The following is a 12,072-nucleotide window of genomic DNA, read 5'->3' as shown; positions in this document are numbered from 1 at the left end:
CACACGGATCTATTGTCTTTCTTGTTTGTTTTGGGAAAAACACAAAGACTGAGATAACACAGCCAGAGCTTTCCAGGCATGAGTTTTATCTGTTTAGAAGTTTTTACTCAATGAGTTTTTCTTGCCTGTCAGTTTGATTAACCTGTAGCAATTCTGTGCCCAATCTGAAAAAGCATCCTTCTCTGAAATCTGCAATTTTTTCACAACTTGAACTAGTTTTAGTGATAGTAGTTTTATGTTTGTTTTATTGTATATACTGCGTGTTTTAAATGTACTACCCACCATTCACCCCAATCACAAAAACAACAGAGCTTTGCAGGGGTAACACGGTCTTCAAGATCTGTTTTAATTACTATCCATTAACTTATTTCTTAGTCCTATTGACTATGCACATAAGCTACCTCACCATATCAAACTGTATGTCAAATATGGTAGATGCTCATGAAAACTAAGTGAAAAGAAAAATCAAAACACCTACACAATGCACGTAATCAGTGGAATATAATAACCCTGCAAAAATTGTTACCTCATTAAAAAAATAGCTTAACTTGTTTAGTTTATTGCTGTATTGGGTTACATTACTATGCATAGTGCTTCCAATTTTCTTGTTTCTTTAGGAGACCAAAAAATACAATTTTAGAAATATGAAATATGCTTTTTATCCTCATTTGGGACATTAGACTGTGACGGGAGTCATTGTTGTCGGAATATATACACACCAGAAAGACAGTCACTACCACTGTAATAACGTAAGATGTGTTTTACATTTACTGTTGCCATTCATGTGTGCATTAAGAGAAAATGTGGATCCTAATATACTGTAGTTATCTGACAGTAAATCTACTCTCCTTGCTGACCAGGAACAGTGAGACGAGTAACAGCCATGACCTTTCATTTTATTTGATGCATGTTTTTGATAACTTTGCCCTCTTTCTCCATGCTCTGCCTGAGCCTGTTTTCACATGAAATATAAAGTAAAAATAAAACAAAGGCTTACCGTCTTCTATGCAGTGTCTTCAAAGCTTGCCTAAGTTTCTGCAAAACATTCATGTGTACGTGAATATTGAACAGTAGCATCTAAACATTATTTATGCAGTCGCTTTTATCAAAACACATGGTGCAGGTGCACCCTGTTGACTGGATCTACCCTGTCCCGCATCTGAGAAGATAAATTCTAGTCAAACTGCCCCAGTGTATTTCGGGATATAATGAGGAGAGTGTGATCATCTATTTCTTGTTTAAAACTTGGAAAACAAAGTCATCTATAAGTAAGCCTCACATTCTACATTATGCTCATCTTGTCTATTTTGCATCCATCTTACACCCACGATTGATGGAGTTTCCACTCACATCTGGTCTCAGTTTTCAGCCAAGCAGCAGCATAAGACTATTTCTGAACATAAATCCTGATTTCAGGGATATACAAACCTTTGCACCCTATTTTTTTTTCCCACTGCACTCAAATATTCCCGCACTGTTTGTCCTGTATTGATTTGGCAGAGGAGACTGGCTGCCTTTACGTCCTTGTAAGCTTATACCTCTGAATTTTAAAGTTGTAACAACAACTTGACTCATAATGAAGAATTTATAAAGCTGACCATTAAAATACTTTTAAAAAACTTTTTCAAAAGTTGCTTCTAACTATTTTCTATGATGTATGAAACATTTAAGCATCTCTGTACCGAATTAAATCAAGAAACTTATATTATTTCTGTCATCTGCTGACTACCAAACTTCTGTAATGTAGTGTGTGAAAATGAGCAGTGAAGTATAAATACTATTATGAAACCTAGATGTAGTGCTTGCAGTGTCACAGTGTTGATGGCTGCTGTTCTTTACTGTGTTTACATAGTCTTTACAAACCCCTCCCTCTAGTTGATTTTTCCCTATCCATACGGGACTTTATGTACATCAAAAATTAATGCTGTACCAACAGACGATGGCCGCTCCAAAAAGGGATGACCTACTTCCCATATTTAGCCCCAAAGGAACTGTCTTTGGAAAAACATGAGAGAGGGATGTTTAGCCAACAGGGCTGCTCTTTTTAAGCCTCAGCTGAACATGGTTTTTAATCGCATCCTGATTCTGTCTCCTCTTCTTCCTCTAACGGTCCATCCAGACAGTCAGAAGGACATTTGACAGCTGAAGTGTTGTGTCACTTCTAAACACAACCAGGTGGAGGCACTTTGAATGGAAAAACTAAAATAATATGAGTTCCATAAATATTTGCATTAATAGATTTTTAATGACCAAATCGCAGACATGGTGGGATGGGGTGAAAATATGACAACATGTACAGACATAGTTATCTTCAGTAACTAACTGCTGACACACAAAAAAAATTGTTACCTCCAGTTGCAAACTGAGCAATTTTTTTTGGATAATCTCTTTTATAATGCGGACATAAACACTGATTCTTTAGAAATGGGGCACAACACGCCTTACATTAACACTACACTTGTTTAGGCCACATTAAACTGTAAAAGCTTTACAAGCCCACACACAAAGACGGAATCATTATTTGAATCATATAGCCCCTGAGAGGCTGCTTTTATCTAAATGTTGCAGTCAGTGATGTCACTTAAGGGAGTGGGATTCCCTGACTCTGACACTCTGCAGTATTACCTTAGGTAAAGTGAGTCAGCTCTGTGAGTCAGCTCTGACATATACTGCAAACAAAAAGTGATTTGGTACTGTCACTGTGTGGAAACTGGAACTATGGAGGAGGAAAATACAGAACATACACACACCATTTTGAAAAGACCTTTATAATCAAGGTTTTATTCCACGTCAGCAAAGCGAGACCCATAGACTGGGAATTATAAGACTGACAAGTAGCATTTAGAAATACTTGCTGTACTGTGTAAGCTACAACATACAGGGGAATTATGTGAGAAAATTAAAGAAACATTCGGGTTATGTGGATTTTACACAGTGCAAAGAAAGGGAGGGCATAATTTTTAGGCTACAGCACACAGCAGAGTAAATTACTTCAAATAATTAAAATATTTAAATAGAGTTATTGGTTAGGCTGTTCTACAGTTGAATCAACATGCAAACACTGAATCAGGGACTTATTAGTTCATTTTCATGCTGACTGAATCCACAGGCTGGTCTCGTACACCGTTCGTAGCTATACCTACAAAATGCACTGTAATTCAGAGACATCCCACAAAATCAATTTATATGTAAGTATAAATAGCAAAAAACACCGGACTTTCGCCCAGGAGACCGGTGTTCGCACCCTGTGAGAAACCAGAAGTCAACGTTGATTGACTAGTCACATAACTTCCGTTCTTAAGTTACGACACTTAAGGTGTTATTTTAACCCAAACCACGATCTTTTCCTGAACCCAAGTAGTTTTTGTCATTGAATTCCTGTACTTAAGTTACACCACTTCCAGTGTGGCGTAACCACTTCCAGTTGGGCATAACTTAACCACAATGTTTTCCCTAATCATAACTAAGTAGTGTTGTTGCTTGATACTAACCAAGTCAATCTTTTCCGTAATCCCATTAGGTTGTTTCCTGTGAAGACGGAAGTTTATTTTGAAAAGACTGAAGCATAAATTGATGCTGGACATTTGTAGGAAAACTCACAAAAAATGTGGAATAATTTTTTGTAAGATATCATACTAACCGTTGTATTGTATGAATCTGGAGTCCTTATGTAAACATTATGTTTATAGTGATGAATTGTTTCAACACACAAATATAATTTATGACTCTCCAAGGTTCTATGAATGAATGTAAACACAGCACACTACACAGTAGACTTGTAAGGATAATCAGTTGTTTTAAAAAAGGGTGATTAATCATTCATAAATATGCTGCAGAGCTGTCTGCAGTGGACATTTTGTGTAGTTTTCAAGTAGATTTCTTCACAACTTCACAATTAACCCCTTCCAGAACAAACAGCTCAGCCTTAGCCTCTCAAGCTCGCCTCCTCTGCTTTCCTATAAGCTGCTATGTGAACAAGGCTGAAATTCAACCTACATTCCTGCAGGCTATGTTTTAGCCCTAAACTCCAGTCTGTGCTTTTGTACTTTTGGGCACTTAGCACTTCCTTCCCCGAGGCAACTTGGTCATCACTCCATTTGGCCGAAAGAACCATATCATCCCCATATAACCCTGCCTCAATTACATTCCTTTCTCCCAGATCTTGCTCCTCCACTGGCTGTTACATAGATGCAATGTGTAAAAACTCTTTACCACCTTTGGCAAACACCACTTTTGTTGTTGTTGTTTTTTCTGGCATGAATCTGCCCACGATTGATCTGCTGAAGTCTACAAATGTTGGTGATGTAATACAGAATATAATATAATGCAGTGAATTTGGTGTAAAATGATCAAATTTGACAAACAAAACTTAGCTCAGGCTTAGTGAATCCTCTGGACTGCGATGTTTTCAGATATTGTCGATCTTCCCCTGACGTGCTTTACTGGTTTGTGGGATTGTAATGATCATATCAATATGCAATAACTTGGTAGTAATGAAGCTCTTAGGAGGACTTAATTCCTGTGCAAAAACCCCATTGGCTAAAAACTGTGGTACAGCTTGATAATGGGTATGTAGTCACATATGTTAGTGATCCCCATGTGCGAAAAGGAGCTCAGATGCCAACTGAACACTCAGGTGCATATGTGTGTGAGCTGACACTCGTAGGTGTGCAGACACATTAACAGGAGAAATAAACAAGAGATAATCAGTATGCAGTCGTAAAAATCATTTTAAGTGTGCTACACGACAGACAAATAATGCATTTGTTTTGCCAGTATCTGTTATGCACATTCATTCTGTTTTGTATCTTATACAGTCGTTTGCTTTGTGTATTTCATTTCAGGGTCGCAGAGTCCTGCAGCCTATCCAGTAGAACTTGGGTGGAAGCCATTGAAAACCCTGACCAGGTCACCATCACAGAGCTAACAGATAAACAATCATTCACACTAACATTCATACCTTTGGGCAATTTTGAGTCTCGAGTCCCCCCACTGACTTGCAGTGTGTCTGGAATGTGGGAACAAAACAAAACACAACAAAATAAAACTGAAAAAAATAAATAAATAAACACACACACACACACGCAAACCGGTGCTGTGAGGCAACAGTGAGAGCACCGAGCCGCTGTGCCACTGCAAGGAAATTCATTACTGATTTATGCCAACACATAATACACATGTAGAGCACAGCTTCAGTCTAACAGTCAAATTCTGTGCTAAAGGTGAGGAGACACATTTTCATTTGAAAAGCTAAAGAATATCTACACTGAGTGAAAAACATGAAACTGAACCAAAAGATTTGAAATGTGAAAACGCTTCACAAGGTGAGTGATGACATGGAGAATATGCTTAACATATATATATATATATATATAATGTATGAATACATCTGTGCACTTACAGGCGTGCGTATAATTCTAAATGAACACGCTAATTCACTTCAATGTGTTGGATGTGTAGCCTATATTCCTGTGTGGACGAAGGTGCAGTGACTGCTACCAAATTGAAAGCAAAGACTGCTAGAGGGAAATATTAAGGCTACTGTGATGAATGAGCTGACTGCAGTTTACAACATGTAAACATGCACTGCCCACTTGCCATATCTCCAATCCATTAGCTATCCTCCGACTCTGCGTTAAAGCTGTCTGTTTGTTTTGTTCCCTGCTCCCCCATTTTGTGCCCCTGCTCGCCTGCAACCCTCCAAGAATCACTACCTTTTCCGTTTTCCAATTTCAGCCGCTTCCTCTGGAGCGAGGTTTGATGAATGTCGCTCACATTAGGGTGACCTCCGAGATAACCCCTCCTTTCTTTCCCAAGAAAATTCATCAGGCAGAGTCGGCCAGCCCCAGGGATGTGTGATTCAGCACTCAAGGTGAGTGTTTGTCACAGAGGCCTCAGATGGCCAGATATTGGTGAGCAGTGAGAAGGACAGAGATGTGCTGTTCTGGAGCTCTTATAGCCTTACAGACTGAGCCGAGACATACGTGCCTTAATAACATCAACACAAAGCTGCACTAATCAATATATTATATAGAGTGCTGCAAGGATGACGTATTTTTGTAGGCCAACCCGGCAGTTAGTATCGCACTGGTTCCCTCGACAAAACGCCAATGAGATTTTTCCCATTGGATTGAATTTGGGATTATTGCAGAAAATAAACTCTGTGGAAAGCAAACTTTTATGATACTTACACTACTTTTTAGGAATTTTGAAGTGTAAATGCAAGAAATAAAAAGCTAATGTTAGGCTACAACGGTGCTACCACGGTCGCATGACTTCTCGTCACCACCACTAAGCTAAAGGTGGACGAGTGATCAGTTTAATGACGTTTTGTAGTCTCATTTAGCAACTTGTCAGCAACTGCCATTTTTAAGACACATAATAGCTTCAAAAATTCACGAGTGGGGTATTTATTATCGTATTTTATATCGTAGAACAAAACGTTAAAATCTCTTAGGCTTGTGTTAACCACAGACCTTATTTCAGGCATCAAACTAAAAACCCATTCAAAATTCCCATTGGCTTCAAGACGAGAGAACCGGAAGTGCTAAAATGCTGACTCATTTCTTGGTTTTAGGACTCATTCCTGCACTATTATGTAAACAATTACTACATGTATTGTTAAAGGTGTTGCTTGTAGAAACATACCCACAGAAAATTTGCATTCACCCTTGCGGTTCCCCACAACTCTACAGGGGGGTTTTATCATCTTTTGGCTCATTGTTTTGGTTTTACAGCACACAGCTCTACTGTTTTGGTTCAGTCTCATCAACATTGTTGCCAGCTATCAACCAACTGTATACGCACCCAATACCAAATGGCTGACATACAAAATTAACTAGCTGGTGAACATAATGGAACATTTGGAAGCTACGTAAATAGCCAGATAGTTGCCTAAGGAATTGGTGGAGACAGCTAAAAGGAGAGTGACTATTGAAATTACCCTGCAACTCAAAATGAATGATGATGTTGCCCCGATTGCATGTACAGGATCTTAATTTTGCCATGGCCTGCTGCTAGTTTTGATGTTGCTGTGTGTGTGGGAGGGTGTGTATGTGGGTAGGTGTGAGTGCTGGTAATGGTGTTTATATTCTTGTTTGTTACCATCAGATGTTCAGCTGAAAAACACTGGTACACACATTGGTAGCCTCTACTGTACTGGGATCTGGAGATCTGGAGTCTAAGCAGGCATTTTCTGGCACTGTGTGGTAGTACCCTTTGGCAGATAAATACACAAAAACCCAATAAAGTAAAGAGTGAACTGGCTGCCCTGAAACAGTACAAATGAATGCCAACAACATGTATTTACCAGCAGTCAGTCAAGGCCCGACACAACATATATATCAGTGTTCTGCATTTGTGACACGCGACATGATGGATATATGTAATTGTTGTTTTCTGCACATCTCATATAGAATGTCGGTCTTCACCTGCCTGCTCTGCAGGTTGTTGTTTTCTGAATTTAAATCCACCATGAAATCTAATCACAATAAGATATGAAATGTCAGTTGTTTGTCATTGACATAATAATAAAACTACACATTTGTTGCACAGCACAGTTTCTGCTCCAGCCGTGTGACTTCACATCTCACCTCTACAAGAGGGAACAGCGAAACAACACGTGGGAGCAGTGGCTGCACTAACACAGGTATTGACCTGTGTGACACATCAGCAACAGGATCAGCAACCACCTCATCACCTTAGTGGGTCAATCCCTTCCACAATCCACTGAATCCATTCTTGAACCCAGGAAGCAAGCCAAGAACTCAACCATGGCGCCTTTATGGTGAACCCAAAGTCCAAGTGGTGTGAAACGGAGTGGGGGAGCGAGAAGAAAAATATGCTTTTCATAGGCTATCACTAACAGTTTGACATCCATTCATGATGTGGTCAGAATTTGATAATTGTCATTTCATATGGGTGGCTGTCAATAGATTCAAATATTTAATTGTGATTAATCACGAATTAATCACACATTTTTTATCTGTTCAAAATGTATCTTAAAGGGAGATTTTTCAAGTATTTAATGCTCTTGTCAACATGGGAATTGGTAAATATGCTTTCTTTATACAAATATATGTATTGGAAAGCAATTAACAGCACCAAACGATGACAAATACTCTACATAAACTCTCACAGGTACTGCATTTAGCATGAAACATATGCTCAAATCATAACATGGCAAACTCAAGCCCAACAGGCAACAACAGCTGTCAGTGTTTCAGTGTGCTGACTTGACTATGACTTGTTCCAAACTGCCTGTGATTATCATAAAGTGTGCATGTCCGTAAAGGGGAGACTTGTGGGTACACATAGAACCCATTTTCAGGTCAAGGGACCCCTTTGAAAATGGCCATAACAGTTTTTCCTCGCCAAAATGTAGCGCAAGTTTGGAATGTTATTTAGCCTCCTTTACGACAAGCTATATGATATGGTACCAATTGGTTGGTTGGCACCAATGGATTTCTTAGTTTTTTCTAGTTTCATACGATACCAGTATCTTCACTCTAGCTTCAAAACTGAGCCCACTACAACCTAAAAATCTAAGTTGCGTTAATGCGTTAAAGCAATTAGTGGTGTTAAAAGGAATTTGTGTTATTATCGCGTTAACTTTGATAGCCCTAATCCAAATACAATTATTATTCAAAGCAGGTGTTTAACAAGCCATCGACCACATGGAAACAAAAGCAGATGTTGAAAAGTGGGCTTCATCTAAGAAAACAATATTAGTGTCACCTCTTCTTTCCTCTGTCTGTTTATGTTGGGTAATTTATAGTCCGTCACGTTTCCCTCTCATGGGTCCACGTCTGATTGAGAAGTTGTGGAGAATGCACCATGCCTTCACGGATTTGCATTTACTCTTGTATGTATAGTGCACTATACCAGTGGGATTGAAGCAACCGAATATCATTGTAAGGACACACAAGTGTGCACTCAGTCACAACACTGGTGCTGATGTGGGAGCAGCTGTAGCTTTTCTGTTTGACTGATGTCCACAGTCATGACCCAGGGTGCAATGGATGAACACTGTTGGCTTACACACAACAAAGACAAAAGTTATATACTTTATACGTTTTACTTTTAAATAAATATTCACCAGGTACAACATTTCTGAGGTGTATATTTCAATAGACATGCTGTTCTTGAAGAAGAAATGCTATCGGGATACTAATCTACAATGTTTGTGACTTTGTGTGTTACATCAGGTGTTAATTGAAGATTCATGCCATGAACAGTATGATGCCAATAGCTAGGGGGCAGTTGGCTAAAACGTTTTTGTGGCTTTCTTTAATTGAATATTGAATATATTCATTGGTTGAGGACAAATTAATGTATCTGCTAGGGTGCTGTGGGAGTACATCCAGCACACATAGGGCACAACAAACTGTGATAGTCCAGCTGAAGCAGCATCTGTCGATGTAAATTATCCAGATGCGAGATAGTGTAATGTTGCAAAAAGCTTCTCTATTGCTGGGTTGGAATGGGAATAATGCGTGGGAGGTTCAAGGTTGTATTTTATTCCTTCAAGAGGTGTAATTATGCAGTTACTGTATTGTTTGAAGAACTCATCTTCATATTACTGATATTACATATGACACCTGCTGTTTAGAAGCAGATTCTTTGCAAAAAATCAACCCTCAGTAACTGTGTGAACTCTGGTAGAATTTAACTGAATACATAATCGATCCCGCTTCTGATTTATCCACGCATCCTTGATGCAAACATCGTTTAAATGCATGCATTAGAGAGAAAGTGCACATCCTGGTGGCATTAGGGTCTTAGAAATTACTTAGAAATTTATAATTATTAATATATTATTATTAATAATTAAACAAGACTAGGAGTCTACAGCCATGCTAGTGGCTCTGAGGCTGCACTAAAGATACTCTATAACAAAGATGACACATTTCAAGCTCTGCCAATGGTTTGAAATGGTATACACTTCATGTCTCCTAAGTGGGCATGGCCATGACATGTTTGCCTCCATTTTATGGCAATCCATCCAACACTATTTTTGAAACATTTCACTAAAATCTACAAATATCAACCTCATGGCAGCGCTAGAAATAAAGTCTGAGGATCATCAAAGTCATTAGGATTCATCCTCTGGGCACCATGGATGTGCAACACGTTCTCATCCCTACTTGTCACATACTGCTGCTGTGTCACGCAACTTGGCGTCACTTTAGGTTTAGGCAACAAAACCACTTAGTTATGTTTAGGAAAAAAAACAACATGGTTGAGCTTGAAACTACTATGTTTGGTAAGAAAATGAAACTGAACGTTATGAACACGTGACACAAATGAGCAGCTGATTGTAACGTGAAAGTGAAACTTGCCCTTATGTGTGTCTTTTCACTCTTTAAACTACGTCACCACACTCCAGGCACACTTTCTCTGCGGGTTTACTGTTGCCGTGGATGGGTTTTACATTGTAGTTAATGGAAAGCCTGGTGCATCTCATACAGGCGCTAGATGGTGCCTTTAGTGGCGGCATCACACGCCGACGGCCGTGACAAAGCCTCATTATTTAACGCCCTGGGAATGAGAACAGACTGGGATGTATCAAATTTGTTTTATAATGACAGGTGTCCTATAGATTCTCAATGGTGTTGTGCGCATCGTATGAAAGTCACTCTCCCTTGCCTCTCTACTCAGAAATGTGTTGGAAATGTTAAAATGTATTTACTGAACATGCTTTCTCATGGCCTCCTGCGTCCTTAATGAGCTAAAATGAATACGCCAGAGAAAAAATGAATGGATTTACGTAAAAGTCATTACATTGCATTTAACTCTTCACTTTAAGTGATACACCTGCCCAATTCTATATTTACCAAAATGTAATGCCCCCTTGAAATGTCTAATCTCAGTTTTGTGTTTGCCATGAGAAAAGTTACTACTCTTTGTTCTAATGCTGGTTTACCTAAGTCTTTAAAAATCCCAAATAAAATGTCCCTCTTGCCCACACGCACATACTTGTAGATGCAAAGCTTGCTCTTGTGTGTATCACTCAAGACTCACTCACAAGGAACAGGCCACCTCACTGCACTCTCAGCTGCTCATATCTGGCAGCAGGTTGAGCTTTTCCCAAGTGTGTGGCCAATACTTACAGCAAATCTTTTGTCCCTGCAGCTAATGAGTTGTTAAATATTTCTTTTTTTCTGAGTCGCCCACATAAGTAGAGGATATTGCAGTAGATCCAAGTGTGAAGACACTCTCTAAATGGGGACAAAAATCAGTTCACGTGATAATCAAGCTGCTCATTTTCAAGCTTTGTACCATAATATTTAAATAAGATAAAGATAGACCTTGATGACTTTGGACAATGTTATGATGTTGGTAGCAACTATGATGGAGGACAAGTAAATTCTATCAACTCCATAATTATTGAAGGCATGCATTTGGATGTATTTCAGTTTTTATAATCTCTCAAGGAAAGTTTGACATGACTTTAACTTTTTTACTTCGTATAGGGTTGTATTTTAAAGGCTCTTCCAGCGTGCTGTGTGCTTCACTAATGTTTTTTTGTCCTCTGCAATATAAAACATAACTGGCAGTTAAACTAACTGGTCCTGAAGGTCACTGTCTGACTGAAGAATTCACAAATGAGGCAGAGAAAAGTGTGTGGGAGCATTTTTTTTTTTTTAAGTTTAGGTAACATTTAAAACGTCTTACTGGCAGTCTTCTGCAATAATGTGGACCATACAGCTATTCAACAAATAATGACATTTCTTCGTATTGAATCGTGATCCCCAGAAATCAAAAGACTCCCACCTCTAACACAGAAACAGTTGTTTGCCTGGATTATCAACAGGATTTCACCATTACATAAGAGTATTTTCACTCATGAACCTTCTCTTCACTCGAGGTTTATAATAATCTCAATCCTTGGTTAACCTATGTACAGTATTTAACATAACTAAAATCAATTCATTTGTACATTAGTTTAGTCTCTCAGAATGTATCAATCTATAATATTAATTTGCATTAAGATTTGCACGCTTTAGATGTCAGAGGTCTGTGTTATGGTTTACTGGGATGTTACTGTTTCTTCAAATAGCTACATAGAAA

At 38.7% G+C, this 12,072-nt stretch overlaps 1 long non-coding RNA gene across 1 annotated transcript in view; it reads left to right on the top strand.

Annotated features, from left to right (window-relative positions):
- Nucleotides 1-7,826, top strand: part of LOC119482622 — a 216,148-nt gene extending 208,322 nt beyond the window's left edge. Inside the window, exons 2-4 of the long non-coding RNA XR_005205476.1 lie at nt 4,845-4,908; nt 5,737-5,872; nt 7,555-7,826. This is a non-coding gene — a long non-coding RNA (uncharacterized LOC119482622). The remainder of the gene's footprint in view (nt 1-4,844; nt 4,909-5,736; nt 5,873-7,554) is intronic.
- Nucleotides 7,827-12,072: the final 4,246 nt, after the last annotated feature.

This window comes from Sebastes umbrosus, chromosome 2 (assembly GCF_015220745.1).
Source record: "Sebastes umbrosus isolate fSebUmb1 chromosome 2, fSebUmb1.pri, whole genome shotgun sequence".
Lineage (NCBI taxonomy): Eukaryota > Metazoa > Chordata > Actinopteri > Perciformes > Sebastidae > Sebastes > Sebastes umbrosus.
Note: the sequence above shows the minus strand (reverse complement) of the source record. Positions and strands in the feature narration are given on the sequence as shown.